This window comes from Mustela nigripes, chromosome 1, assembly GCF_022355385.1.
Source record: "Mustela nigripes isolate SB6536 chromosome 1, MUSNIG.SB6536, whole genome shotgun sequence".
NCBI lineage: Eukaryota > Metazoa > Chordata > Mammalia > Carnivora > Mustelidae > Mustela > Mustela nigripes.
This window is the reverse complement of record NC_081557.1, coordinates 184,180,799-184,193,278: the sequence shown is the minus strand read 5'-3', so window position 1 is coordinate 184,193,278 and position 12,480 is coordinate 184,180,799. Positions and strand designations below refer to the sequence as shown.

The 12,480-nt window shown below is 40.9% G+C and overlaps 1 long non-coding RNA gene across 1 annotated transcript; it reads left to right on the top strand.

Annotated features, from left to right (window-relative positions):
- Positions 1–1,815: 1,815 nt before the first annotated feature.
- Positions 1,816–2,642, top strand: LOC132014439 (uncharacterized). The gene is made up of 2 exons (XR_009403317.1): positions 1,816–2,037; positions 2,168–2,642. It is a non-coding gene; the product is annotated as an uncharacterized LOC132014439 (long non-coding RNA).
- Positions 2,643–12,480: the final 9,838 nt, after the last annotated feature.

Sequence of the window (12,480 nt, the reverse complement as noted above, 5' to 3'; positions counted from 1 at the left end):
AATAAAATCTTAAAAAAAAAAAAAAAGAAAGAAACAGAAGCTCTTGCACTTGGCCACTTAGAAAGCCTAGATAGTAATTAATTCACAGATCCAGGTGTTGTATATATGTTGTAGATGTTCAGGGAGAGCAACGAGAACAGGAGTCTGCAGCCGCATGGCAGGTAAGAGTGCCTTTGAAGAAAAAGAAAAATGGACTGTGAGCATTTCACACAGTCAAATGTTTGCATTAGAATTAGAGACCAAACAGACATCTGTCTCTTCACATAAATGTACTAACATGCCCAAGATTTAAACACCTCAAGACTAAAATACTTCAACAATCCATTTTCCAGTGTGTCACATTTATCCTACCTTCGAAACCACAAGACAATAATCTGCTTCCTGTGTAATCTGTGCTAAAAATGGGAAATTACCTGATTTTTACCACACACTTGTCCATTCACATTTTTCCTTTTACAGCTTTGTATTACTATGGCTAGAACAGTCCAGTGGGACCTTGACAGCCACGTTTTAAACCAAAGCTGGGACAATAAAAATGGGTCATGTGTGTGGACCGTTGATTGACCTCATTGCAGACTGACTTGGGGTGTGTTCAGAAGTTCCTAAATGCAGCCCCAGCTCCACTGAATATGGATGGACTCCTTGATAGTGTCAGGATAATCAGAAAAATCCATTTTGTGAAATGTCAACATACTCAAAGGCTCTATGGGCAGTCTTTCACTTTTCCAAAATGCTGCAAAGTTTATGTGTACATTTCCACAGCCTGATGTTGCACATACTCTAACTCACAGCTGTGGAAGCAGAAACACGTGTGCGGCCTCGCAGAGCAGCGGCGGTGTCCTTCCAGCTATGGGAACCCAAGGGGGCCGTCCTTCACCGCACTCCGTGGCCCAAGAGGTCACTACAAAGCATCAGGAGACCCTGAAGGCAGTAAATTCTCCCCTTCCTCCAGAGGGGAAATCACGTTGAATGGAAAGCATCCTGACCCCTCTGAATTTGACGTTTAACGTGAAAAAGGAAAGAGGGGAGGGGCTCTGAATTCCTTCAGCCGCTTTCTGCCTACGTTCAGAAGACCCCAAAAGGGTACAAGGGGTCCCCACGGGAAGGGTGGCTGACCAAACATAGCAAACATAGCAGGCTTACTTCCAATACTTACATTACCAAAAAAAAAAAAAAGGAGGCGCTTAGGCAGAGCTGACCAGACCCATTAGCATCTCCGGGTCTCGCACTGACAATGCAACTAGGGGGAATAGCAACAGTTAAAAGAGCGGAGTACCTTAAGTAAATGAAAAAGCGCATTTCCATATTTTTAACAAAGGGGTTCTGCACCATCTGTCCCAGTCTGGGTGCCCCCTGCTCCACACTGAGCGGATTTGCGAGGGATTCAAGTGCACCTTATAGATTAAATAGTCACTCGGCTGCTTAAGCCCAGTTGCCCAGACAATGGCCGCGCAGAGCACCCCTTCCTCCTTCCTTCCTGTCGAGTGTTCCGCCTGACTACACAAACTAAATGCGCGCGGCTCCCCCGTTGCAAGAAGTGGACTTGACCGGAGCTAAAACCAACAAAGGCAGACTCTGGTGGGAGCTGCGGAAGCGCCGGGCACTGAGTCAACAAGCGGGTCCCATTGAAATGCAAATAGCGCGGCCGCGGCCCCGGCGCGCCACCTCCCGCCCCTTAACTTCTCAACCCCCGCGCCGCGCCGGCCTGAATGGGCCCATTGACGCGCGCCGGCGGTCCCCGCCGCGCCTCGCCCCGCTGCCGCGGGGCCGCCTGCAGCCGCGAGCCCGCCCGGCCGCCCGGCCACGCAGGCCTCGCGGGCTCGGGCCGGCCTCGCGGTCGCGGTCAGCCGTCGTCGCCTCCTCGTCCTCACCGACGCTCCCCGCCAGCGCCGGAAGGCGGACGCGGCCCTGCACGCGGGGGCCCTCCTTTCTGCGCGAGGAACAGGAAAATGCGCTCCGCGGCTGAGTTAAAAACAAAAAAACAAAAACAGCAACAAAACCCCAAACAGGAAGAAGTTCCAACGTTCCACAGAGGCGGTTAGCCTTTTTTTTTTCCCCCTAAGTATTTACTCATTTAACCTGAAGTATTCACTCACTTAAATCTTGCTCTCTCTCTCTCTCTTTTTTTTTTTTTATCGAGAAAAAACTACATTTAAATGCTTTTCAGGTGCTGAACACTTCTGGCTTCGAAGGAGGTTCTCGCGGATGCTCTGTAAATGCTGAAGGAAAAACAAATCCCGTTCGGCCTGTGGATACCGCCCACCCTCGCCCCACTCCCCTATCCTTTGTTTTACTTTGACTAGCTAACGTTATCAGCCGGTTGTTTATTCTGCGCTTTCCCTAAGGTTTAAAGTTAATGCAAGCACTGTTAAAACTTCTACAGAACTTACAAAGTGTGTGTGTTGGAGGGCTAAGTTTTAACATAAATACAGGCCAATTCAATTTTTTTTTTTTTTAGCAAGCTATGAGCTACTAGCAATAGTTTTCTTAAAAAGCTAAACGGTATTTAAAGATCACCTGAAGACATAAGCTGACTTTCTACAACATATATATTTGATTGCTGTATCAGACTCTAAGGAAATGAGGATTGATATACGTGTGACACATATAATAAAGGAAATCTTTATTTTTAAATCCCTTAATTTTGCAAGTTTACCAGAGTATAATTATCTTTGAGCATGTAATAGAGGTGTAATTCACTTAAATATACACGTTATTTTGCTAAAAAGCCACTAAAGGAAGATTTATGTTCTGCCATTTTTGATTTTTAAATTACTTGGTAAAGCAAAGTAGAATTTCATTTAAAAAGAAAAAAGAAATTTCGTAGTTGACAGTTTAAAGTTAAAATACTTTCTGACTTTTGAAGAACAAGTCTCTTCTGTCCTTTTTCATTTCTTTTTTTGTTTTTGTTTTGGTAGTGCTCCCTTACACACCTACCCCCCACACACACACCCAAACACACACCAAACAAACATACCTTTTGACCTATTTAATAAGGGATCAATATTGTTGGATTGGCTTGACCTGAGTGGAATACATTTAAATTGAGTTCAGTTGACATTCAGAATTACGCTATTGATATTGATTTTGGTGTAATGGCATTTCTTCTGTAGTGTGCCTCTGACAGTTTTGCTTCCCCGGGATCCATTTTTCCTTAGTGTAGGAACAGCACCTGATTTTCATCCACAGAACTACCCTCCCCCACTCATACCACAAGTGGTGCACATCCATGGCCCGTAAGCCACAGCTAGTCCATAGGATGGCTCTGTGCAAATTAGAAAAATATACCCCTTCCTCCAGGCAGATGAAGCCTTGTCTAGGCAAATAGCTGGATCTGCACTGTCCTGTCAGCCAGGAGCTTTGTGTTGTGCAGTTATACTTCTTGCTTCCTCTTCCCAGCAGGACACCCATACCAGCAAATCAGCCCATTTGACGTCTCAGGCCACAGTTAAGGGTTCCAGGAACAGGTGTGTGAACCAAGTTGAGCTCAGGATAGTTAGCCAGAGGAACTTTGCTGTAATTATTTAAAAAGAGGCATTAAAAATTTCTGGTGTCGCTGATTAAATGGTGGCACATAGACGTGGAGCTGCACTTGACTATCATTGCCATCGATGAGGAAGAGTCCGCCAAAAGCAGGAGATAGAATCAGAGTGAGAGATGATTAACTGTATCCTCTGAGCACCTGGATTCAGCCATGTCTGAATCAATACCTCTTCAATTACATGAGCCAATAAATTCCTCCTTTTGAATAAACCAGTTTAATGATTTTCTGTTATTTGCGATCCAAAAAAATCTTGACCAATGGGGTTGCCACAGTGGGAAGAGGTAAATTTCACAGATATTATGCAAGCGAATTTATGTCGGGTTTTGCTATCAGTGCAGTTCATAATTTTTTCAGTAACTGGTAAATCATTATAAATCAACTTTATAAAGAACTTTATAAATCAACAACCATTCCAGTTCCCCTGCCGTTTCTTCTTCAATAAATAATGCTTTAAAATAAAAGACGTGAATGGATCTTTATTTCCTTTGGGGGTTTGAAACCATTTCTGTTGGCAATGCCCCTTATTTAGTTCAGTTAGAGTACTAAATGGAGGGTTTAGATAGGAAGGTTGGAAACTATCCAAGGGCTGCTAAACCTCTTAACGTGTTTAATTTTGATTATTAGAAGCTGTATGACACATTGAAATTAGCTTTAAAAAATCTTTTCACACCTATTGAGAACCTTAATAAATTTGTAACTATGTCAATCAAAGAACAGATAACATAAGTTGCAAGAACTTACAAAATGATAATCACTAGATAACAGTCAAACTTTAAAGTTATACCAAACTAAGCACATTTCTCATTTGATAACCAATGCAGATATTTGTTTTTTGTTCCCAGAAATGTTCACATGGATGAATCCATGTGACAAAAGATGAATCATTTGTCAGGGATGCAGTAGGAAGAATTCTTCCTTACAGTAAGAAATTAGACTTTTAATTTTTATATCCTGACTTTTATGATTCGAACTTTTTAAATGTAGCAGATATTTACGTGTTCCCAAATTAATCACTATCTTAGCTATTTAGGATGTTATCACATACACCCCCACACTTACCACTCATTCATAGTTATCATTACATTACTTTGAATTGTGCTCATTTGAACCTGAAAAACTTAAATCTTGTTCTCAGAAAAGTATAACCACCTGAATTGTTTCCAGTCTTCGCCTAAAGCTAAGTTCCTGTTGCTGTTTTTTATTTAAAAATCTAAGAACAGAGGATTTAGATATGAATGAAAATTAAAAGAAACTGCAATTCATTTTTTCTAGTTCCTGTTCTTTGTTATTCTTGGCTCTACCATTGTCATACCTTAGAGGATTGAGGGGGGGAAAATGCCATTAGTTTTTTGTTTTGTAAATATTGACTTCTTTTCCTTCCTTGCTGTAATGTTTAACACATCTGCTTTCTATTTTTGTATTATAATTCCAGTACATTGTGGATAGCTCCACTCTTCCTGTAAAATTTCTTATTTTTAAGAAGAAATGACCCACTGCTGATTCGGCCTCCTTGACTCCTACCTGACCTGTCTGTGCTAACTGCTAAGTTTAATCAAATGGAGGAAAGGGTCAGGGGTTTGACAGCTCCTTTAACAAGTGTAAACGATAACTAAGTTGAGTATGTCAGCATTTATACAACCTCCCTGTAGCTTGACTTGCTGTACGACGGAAGCTAAAAGCAGAACTACACACCTCCCAGACTCCCTTGCAGCTTAGGGCTCCTAATAAGATCTAGCTTCTGCCAAGCAGATATCATTACTCAAAACTCAAAGATGGAAGCAAACCACATGAGCAGTGGACGTATAGAGGAAGATTAGATCTCCTGGAAAGCAGACACATCTACTTCTTCCAGGTCAGCTGGGATAAAATTTCTAGAATCCAGTTCCTATGGCTATAGGTTCCCAATAACAAGGTGTTACCAGGAGTATTTTCTTCAAAACATTTTTATGTTGGACTTACGTAGTTCTCAAAGCTGCTCTGTATCTCACCGTGTAGCAATCACTCAAGCCTAGTTCTCTGGCTTTCCTAAAGATTCTTTAAACTACATAGTATCTGCTTCAACTGGTTGGAGTGAATGCTATCGGATAAATCAATCACCAGAAGCACTGGAATGGTGATTGAAGGCGAGCTCTTGGATGGCCAGGTGTCTGCTATTCTACAACAGAATGGAGGGACACTAGAAACATAAAGTCTGTGTGGTGGACTGCCTAGTTTCAATCATACTAGAATCCTTAAAGAAAGGGATAACATCCAGATTTTAAGTTCTTGGTTGAAGACATGGTGGGAGACCAAGGAACTAATGTCATTGCCATGAAGACTTTTTATCTCTTGTCAGTACATGTTTTTGTCTGAAATAGCCAACAATGACATGTAGAGTCCGATTCTGCAAGTTTCTGAGTAATGACATAGGTGAATCTACATTCATATTATGGCTCATGTGAAAGTTTGGATGGCTTGGTGCTTTGCCACCTCTAGCCATAACTAGAATGGGGATATTTGAGAGGATTTAAGAACAGGGTATATCTGAACTGCCAAGTACCACTGAGCTACCCCAGAATAATTAGCCCCTCCTCGACCATATGTTGAGATTATAACTATCTTTTTTAAGAGTCTACAATAATCTTACTTCAAGTAAATAACTTGCAGTGGATGCTAATTCTCCTTTTCTTCCTCCTTTATCACCATTCATTGTTTCCAGACTTATATTACTTATATTACAGTCATACTTAGCACTTGCTAGTTTATGAAGTTAAACTAAAGAGGGAAAGATAAACACAACTGCAAAATTTTTTTAACTCAGATCATCAAGAACCTGCATAATAGGCATGGGAACGGATTCTAAGGTTTCTAGACTAGAGAAGGAGGTAACGAATTCCAGATCAGGTTGAATTAATCAACATGGCTGCACTGATCAGTGATTTTTGCCTTAAGCAGCTAACAGTCCTGTTTGTTCACTGGCTTTTCTAAAACCTGGACTCAGAGGTTTCTTACATGAAATGAGGTTGAGGTGCCAGAATTTCTTAATGTGCAGGAAAGAACCCAAAGACTTCAGAAAATAGGTAGGTTGAGTCAAATTTCATGCTCAATCTGCTTGCCCATGCTCTAACCATATCTACCAAAAGGGCCCAGAGACCACTCATTGAACCTTGTTAAGTAATGCTTTTGCAAGGGACAAGTGATAGCATTTTTCAAAGTGTCATGGTGATTGTCCTTTACACATCATAAGTAAGGTGAAAGAAAACCCTATTGAAAATGTCTTTCTTGGGGCGCCTGCGTGGCTCATTGGGTTAAAGCCTCTGCCTTCGGCTCAGTTCATGATCCCAGGGTCCTGGGATTGATCCCCGCATCGGGCTCTCTGCTCAGTGGGGAGCCTGCTTCCCTCTCTCTCTCTCTCTGCCTGCTTCTTTACCTGCTTGTGATCTCTGTCAAATAAATAAATAATTTTTTAAATGGCTTTCTTATTTAAACAAGGTTAATGAAGACCAAGTAGCAAGTACCAGAGGTGAGGTAGATATGATTCCCAAAATAGGCATCAGAATCAAATCAATAATCAGAATTGTTTAAACAGTAAGAATCTTTAAGCGTAGCTAGTTGATCACAGGGCTTTTAAGATCAAAATAGATTGTGCATTTGCTGTTGTACCCACATAGTTGTAATAAGTATTCCAAGCAATCAGAAGAATCCTCTAACCTGGAATTCTGACCCATGTAGCTGGGAGCTATCATGGAAAAGGAAGGCATACGTGCAAGCTCTGAAGCTTCTCCCTTATTGTCCAAACTGTAAACCAAAATGAATACTATTATCACTTGGGGTAATAGATTAATAGATTAACACCATTACAGAAATGAAGTTTGAGAGACAGTTATTTCCATGGTAACCTCTTTTAAATCATTTGTGAAATGACCTATGCGAAAAAATAAAATAACAAGTATTTTAGCATAATAGTAGACTGACTGCTAAGTAGACTGACAAGCTTTCTCAGTTGGTGACTCCATAGCAGGTCTGCTTCAAGTGAGATCTCATTCTTGGGACAAATGAACACAACCCCTGGTATCTGGAAAATGCCTACTAATCCTGAAAATGCCTCCTACCCTATCTTTATGCCTACGTAAAGTTTTCTTTCACCTGGAAGTTTTAGCATTATACTTTTACCAACTTCTTTCAAGGCTATGCCAAATCCTGGTCCCATGACAGAATTTGGTCTGCTGAGAACTTGATCATCACCATCCCACAGGACATCCCTCTGGTCCTCTGCACTGATGATAAGATGCTAATATGATTAGTGAACTAAGTGTAACGGGTACTCCAGTTGTCTTGGAAAGAAGTTCACATGCCACAGGGTGAAAGCTAAAATCCAAGTAAATTCAGAGATCTATTTTCCATGCAGTTTCTGGGGTTTCAGTAGTTCAGGAATGTATCTTCATTCCAAAGTATTGGCTAAACATTGTATCCTCTCCCACACTGTTCGGTAGCCTCTCTAGATCCAAATGTTCTATTTTAACCCCCTGACAAAATAACTCTCAAGTCTGAGTGAGAGTCTAGAGGGAGAGAAGATTTGGCAGCAATTCCAGGCTAAATGGCAATTCTGTTATTATCTCCCACAACCCTGTGGATCAAAACACTATATGGAGCCTGTGAAAATAGGATAATTACAAGAAAAATCCCAAGACTTTTGGAATAAGGTCTCTTCAGCAAATAGTGACTTTTTTTTTTTTTTTTGAGGCCAGCAGATGTTTCCTACTCCCAGCAGATCACTCTTACCTCTCATCTATCCTTTCACCAACAGAGATCTAAGACCTCAGTGGCAATTCCCCAAAGCCAGGTGGCTGAGGGTGAAATATTGAAGCCTCATTTAGAGACGGTTCTTTAACATATGCTGGCTCCAGTGTTCTGAAGTGTTCTTTGCAATCTCACCCAAGACTGACAGGGGATGGGAAAAGCTTACAACAGGGCACAACTTTAGAAAATATATCTTAATGTCCACTTCGACTCTTAGAAGAGATAACCGGAGGTAGGGATCTCTTCAAATGCTAGACATAAGTTACAGCTCAGTCAGATGTCTGGGTCTTGGAAAAAATAAGTTTGAAGGATTGACAACAGGGAATTTGGGGAAGAGTCCTATAGAGGACCATTCAGAATATATACCAACAGAATGGAGTTACTTGTGTTGGATGTCAATATTCAATAGTAGATTACTCTGCATAAAGAAAGTACTCCATCAACATTACCTATTTTGTATATATTGGTTGGTTCCCTTCACTCAGCCATGTCTCAGCTGGCTTGTGAAAGAAGGGGTTATAGATATGGGGTTATGTATGGGTAAAACACAGATTTCCTCTGCTAAGGTTAAAATAACCCCTAACTCCTACTGTTACTAAGTTTCCAATCTCCAAGCAAAAGAAACCAGTACTGAGCTACTCCCCCACCCCCCCAGGGCAACCTTAACATAAAGGAAACAGGTAGCCACCTGGCTCCCTTTTACTGTTATTGTCCTCACAGAGGTTTATTTTGGGTATGGGTTTGGCCACCCTGGCTGCAATCAGCTCTTTGTGCATTAATTTATACATACTAAATGAATGCTTTATCCACCAACATGGTATCTTACATACATACATCATCGTTTCTAAGGAGGTAAATTCATTGGAAAAAATAATAATAAACAAGGCAACGGTCAAATGCCCATTGGATTCACTGGTTTCACTATCTGCTCTCGCCCTCCATAGCTGACCTGATAAAAATAATTGTGGAATGGCTTATTAAATACGTAACTACAGTACTGGCCGGGAAGATACTTTGTGTAGTTGGGGAACTGCCCTACAGGAAGTGGCATACTCTCTGAACTACTTATGATACTGTTTTTTCAGTAGCCAGGACACAGGACAAAGGGAACCAGGAAGAAAGAGCTGGAAAATAGGTGGTCTCTCTTTAATTACTCCCAGTGTTTCAACTTACAAAATGTTTTTGTTTCAGTCTCCTTGACTTTATCTTTGTTGGATTGAAAGTTTTAATAGCCAAAGGTAGAATGCTTTATTTTCTAGAGAGATGTAACAATATCCCATCAAGTTAGAAGTTGAGACTCCCACCTGGTCCTTTAGGGCTCCTAAACTGCTGAATTAACAGACAAAATTCAGCCATGTTGGCTGGAGTGATTTTTCCAGAATCCAAAGGAGGAAAAAAATTAGCTGCTACACAATGAGCATAAAGAGGGAGTACATCTGAACCCAGAGTATCCTTTATGGTTCTTTTTAGTTATATGATAAAAGTTAATGGAAGGCATGAAAAAGATGTTCAATATCCTTAATTATTAGGAAAATGCAAATCAAAACTATAATAATATACCACTTAATACTGACTATGATGGCTATAATAAAAAGGGGGTGGGGGGAATAACAGGTCTTGGAAAGGATTAGAAAAATGGGGCCATTCATGCACTAGTGGTAGGAATGTAACATTGTGCAGCCAGCCATGGAAGACCGTTTGACAAGTCCTCAAAAGATTGGACGTAGAAGCACCATGTATGATCCAGCAAGCCCACTCCTAAGTATTTACTCAAAAGAACTAAAAGCAGGGAGGGATTCAGGAACTTGTACAACAATGTTCATAGCAGTATATCACAATAGCCAAAAGGTGAAAACAAATCCAATGTCCATCAACACATGAATGAATAAATAAACTGAGTGTATATGCACAATGAAATATTAGCCTTAAAAAGACATAAGAACCTGATACTTGCTACAATGTAGGTGAACATTGAAAACATTATGCTAAGTGGAAATATTATATAATTCCTCTTATATGAAGAATCTAAAATATGCAAATTCAAAAAGACAGAAAGAATAGAGATCACTAGAGGCAAGTGTTAGAGGGTGGAATGGGGTGTTATTGCTTAATGGGTACAGAGTTTCTATTTGGGATGATGAAAAAGTTGTGGAAATAAACAGTGGTGATGGTTGCACAACACTGTGAATATATTTAATGCCACTGAATTATACACTTACAGATGGTTAAAATGGTACGTTTTATGTTATGCTTAATGTTTATCACAATTAAAAAGAAAGGAACACCCCAAAAGACTACAGCAACCCCAGATAAGCAAAATCACCAAGAACTCAGATGTTTCGGGTATGAGAATTATGGTTGCTTCACTAGAGAAAGAACTTCAACCAGAAAGATGCGGAATGAAAGTTTAGCGAAACCAGAATGGGTAGTAGAGGAAAGAAATTATAAATTTCTACAATAAACTTGTGGCCATATGTAAAGAGAGAAGGATAGTTCTACTTTTTTTTTTCTTGATTTTTTTATCCATCTCCCTTCCCCCATTATCTCAAATAAGGTGCATTAGTGGTGTTAATTTTATAATCTAGTACCTAGGATACAGTATAAGCAAATGGGATTACAAGTGAATTAAAGTAGAAATGAATGTCACTCAGAGTAGTGCTGTGATTGACCTTTTTGCTCCTCCATTTTGAGGAGAGAGTGAGAGTGCATTAGCAGAAGGAATCATGGCATTATTTCAGCCAGAAGTACGTTGTTCTTGCTGCTATTGTTTGGATGTCATGTGAATGAACATAGTAAATAGAGAGAATATGGCAGATGTTATAAGTTGTCACACCCGATTTACACTCATTCAAACCACACTGTAGCCTAACTTCCTATACTATAGAGACTGAAAAGCTAAATCCTAAATTTCCAAGAGTCCCTTTAACTCCAGTTCCTCCATGCAGTTACATCAACCTGAGATTTGGATGCAGAAGTGAGCAGTATGAGGTGGTGGCCAGACACACAGAGATCAGATCTTCTGTCAAGGGCAGTGGCAGATCTACCTGGTTCTTCTGGGCAGCAACTAACATCTACCTCTTTTTCAGCCTTCCCCCCAGGAAGGAGACTCTGAAATGGAGGTTAGCATGCAGAGAGTTTACTAGAGAGCACTCTCAGGATCAAAATCTGTGGAGGAAGGGAGGGAACCAGGATTGGGCAGAGGGCAAAGTACAGTTGCCATTCAGTGTCACCTAACACCTGAGCTGAACCTTTAGGGAGGCTTTGAAACTGGGATGGCACTTCAAAATTGTCCTGAGTCAGGGCAAGGGGGCCAAGCATCTTCACTCAGGGCAAGGACTCTCTTCAGTCAAGGGCAAGTCCCAAACAGGGCTGGCTGGTAGACAGCACCTACGGCAAGGGGAGGGATAAGTCCTTCCATAGGCATATACTTAAGTAAATCCCTTCTGTTGCTTATATCCATGGACTTCAGGTAACTTCTGGGAGTGGCTCCTCCAGGACCATGATGACCTCTTTGCCTGGTATGGAGTTATGAGAGGAAGGTTAGAGGGACAAACTAAAGTCCCCATCCCTGCAACTGGTCTCACCGTATGGCTCTCCTACTATTTATTCAAGATCTCTCTAACCTTAGCTTACTCTTCTGGTTTAAATGAAGTACTTGGTTAGATGACTAGTTACCTGACTAGTCATCACATGACTAGTGACATCACATGACATCACAGTACCCATCTCAGGCCATGGCTGATAGAAATTCAGCAGACAGAAATTGGACAAGGAGTACCAAGAGATGCCCAAGGGGATCACCTGGATGCCAAAGACATTCTTCCCTGCCCCCACGGTATATGCTGCACCTTTTCCTGAAGACCATGGTCAATTACCCCTGTCAAGATGGTGACTCTTCTTTAGTCTACAAAGTACCCAGGGGCAGGATAACTTAACGTTCAATGGGACTTTTGCTATTTCCTCCCAAAAGCATTCTCCCTTTAGAAAGTAGGACCTCTAAACTAGTGGGCCTAGAATTACAGGGGTGAGAGGCATAAATTTCAAAGTGGGTCACTTAAATGATGGTTACACAGCTCCTATTTTTATCCCTTGGTTTTGTTTCTTTTCTTTCTTTCTTTCTTTCTTTCTTTCTTTCTTTCTTTCTTTCTTTCTTTCTT